Raw genomic sequence first — 2,453 nt, forward strand, 5'->3', positions numbered from 1 at the left:
TTAAAACCAAATGGAATACTTGCTCTATACACATCACTTTTGAGCAAGAAGTTATTCAGCTTAGTTAGTGTAGCAAATGGTATATTTTCTATGTGGACTATATGTCTGTATTGAGCCTTAATCTATTAGAAAGATGATATTTTACTCTGTAAAGTAAATATCCATCTCTGTAGGTAGACAGAAAGGATGTATTCTTTCTATGCTGAGAGTAATTACATAAGACTCATAAATTCACTTTGGTCCTAAGGCTACTCCAGTGTGCGATGTGTCTTAGCTGAAGGTCAGGTCCAGTCTCCAACAGAAGTCTCTGGTTTTAGGGTCAATAAACTCAGGGAGACTTTCCAGCCATTGGGCCAATCAGGGTGCAACTCTGCAGATGTGCGGAGCTGAGCACTGCTCTTGGTCTCTGCTTGTATAGTGTCCACTGAATATCCTGGGGCTCTAGGACTGTGTCTGGTGATCTTTAGCGAGCGATGTCTCTGGGTTCTGGTTATCAGGTTCAGCCTTGGGTGTAGCAGGATTCCTGACTAAGCTATTTTTCCACGTCAAATGCATTTTTACTGTACTCATTAAAATGTCTTACCTGCACTTGAGAAGCACAGGTCCTGGTTTCAAGGTTGGTTTCTGTGTACCACATAAAGTGAGGAGACCTTCTCTTCCCCAAAGCCCACACAAGCTACATCAGGATACAGTTTATTCATCCATGACTCTGCTACCTGAAGGCACACACACGATGAGCCTACCAGCACCCTCAGAGGTCAGCAGGCTCGTGATGGTCGGCAGGTGATCCACAAGGGTGAAAGTTCATTTGATGAACAGGAGGCTAAGACAGATAACGCCTGAGGTTAAAGCAGATGGGGGAAATGGTATCTCTGTTGGTTCCTCACAAAGTTTCCTATAGCAGCAACAATAGCCTGTTCAGCAGAGCTCTGCCCTGCATTCCAAAGGCAGCCTGGCTGTGAGCTTTGACCCAGCATTGTCTTCTGTGAATTTCAGTCTCCGTGGAGAAACAGCACTCAAGTGGCCTCTTCTCTGCGTCTTGGGTATTTTAAAACTTTGCAAAAGGCATAACAAGTTTTATTCTCACTTTTCCAAACCACCATACCTACTAGAAAGAGAGACCTTAAAGGTTCCCATATTTCAACTAACAGGATTTACTGATCGGCCCACATCCCAGAAGGGCACACTGATTTCAGCAATTCAAGAGCCATACTAACTTTACGGGTCCCTAAATTTGTAGGAGGCTATCTTCCTTTCAGTTCCTCATATTAATTTCATTAACTTTTTTTTATTATGTCCTGGGTGGGAACATATAGCTTAAGTGTGGAAGTCAGAGGTAAGTTTTGGATGGATCCGAGAGCTCAAACTCAGGGCATCAGGCTTGGGGGACTGAAGAGCCAAAGAGGCCAGCTCACCAGCCTGTCTTCTGTTTCACTGTGGTATCAGAAACCCAGGGCTCATTATTGGAGGTCTGTCAGTGGGTCAAAGGCTTTTCACATTTCACTGGAAACTTTCATAGCATCCCTGTGACTCCATTCCCGTTTGTAGATCATTAATGAAAGCTAGAGAGATTACAGAGAGCACATCCTCCTAACCACAGAGAAGGCCCAGGGCAGAGCTAAGGCAAGGGATCTCACAATTCAGTACGTACACTTTTCATCAAGTCTGCAGAAGCCTTTCTTGTTTCTTGAGCTTATGCAACATGTGATGGGTGTGTGTGTGTGTGTGTGTGTGTGTGTGTGTGTGTGTGTGTGTGTGTGTGTGTGTGTGTGATGTGCATATCTTTTTGTATGGAAAACAGAAGACAACCTCCTCTGCTTTATTCCTTGGATGCCATCTACATTTTATTTTATCTCATTTTTTGACACTGAGTGTCTTATTGGTCTCGAATGTGCTGTGTAAACATAGATGTTCCCAAGTCTCCTTCTCCCCAGCATGCACTGGGATAGTAACTGTGTACCTGTACACATGGCTTTTTTAAAAACGTAAGGTGCAGGGATTGAACTCAGGTCTTAGACGTATAGGCCAAGCACTTTACTGACTGGAGAATCATCCTAGTTACAAAAATAAATTCTCTCTTACCCTTGTGGACTAAGCCTCCTGTGCTTACAGTCCATGGATGTAAACATTGAAATTCCTAAAAATAAAAACAACAGACTCTGCTTCTTATGTATTCAGTTTGACTCTGACATGCTAGTCCTATGTCTCTTATCGTCATTCTTTTAAGCTGCTATATTCATAAAAACCTGAGGTTGGCACCCTTGAATAGAATTCTGTGAGTGCACATGATGCCTACTGAATGGGAAATTGGACTAAGAGCACAGTGTGTGCTGAAGTCTGCATGCATCCTAGATGCCTGTGCCCATGGATCAGTGCACAGACTCTAAGTCCTCCAGCTCCTATCGACGTCCTGTTGAGTTCTCATGGCAGATGATGTCACCTAGAATCTGTAG

This window comes from Rattus rattus, chromosome X, assembly GCF_011064425.1.
Source record: "Rattus rattus isolate New Zealand chromosome X, Rrattus_CSIRO_v1, whole genome shotgun sequence".
Taxonomy (NCBI): Eukaryota; Metazoa; Chordata; class Mammalia; order Rodentia; family Muridae; genus Rattus; species Rattus rattus.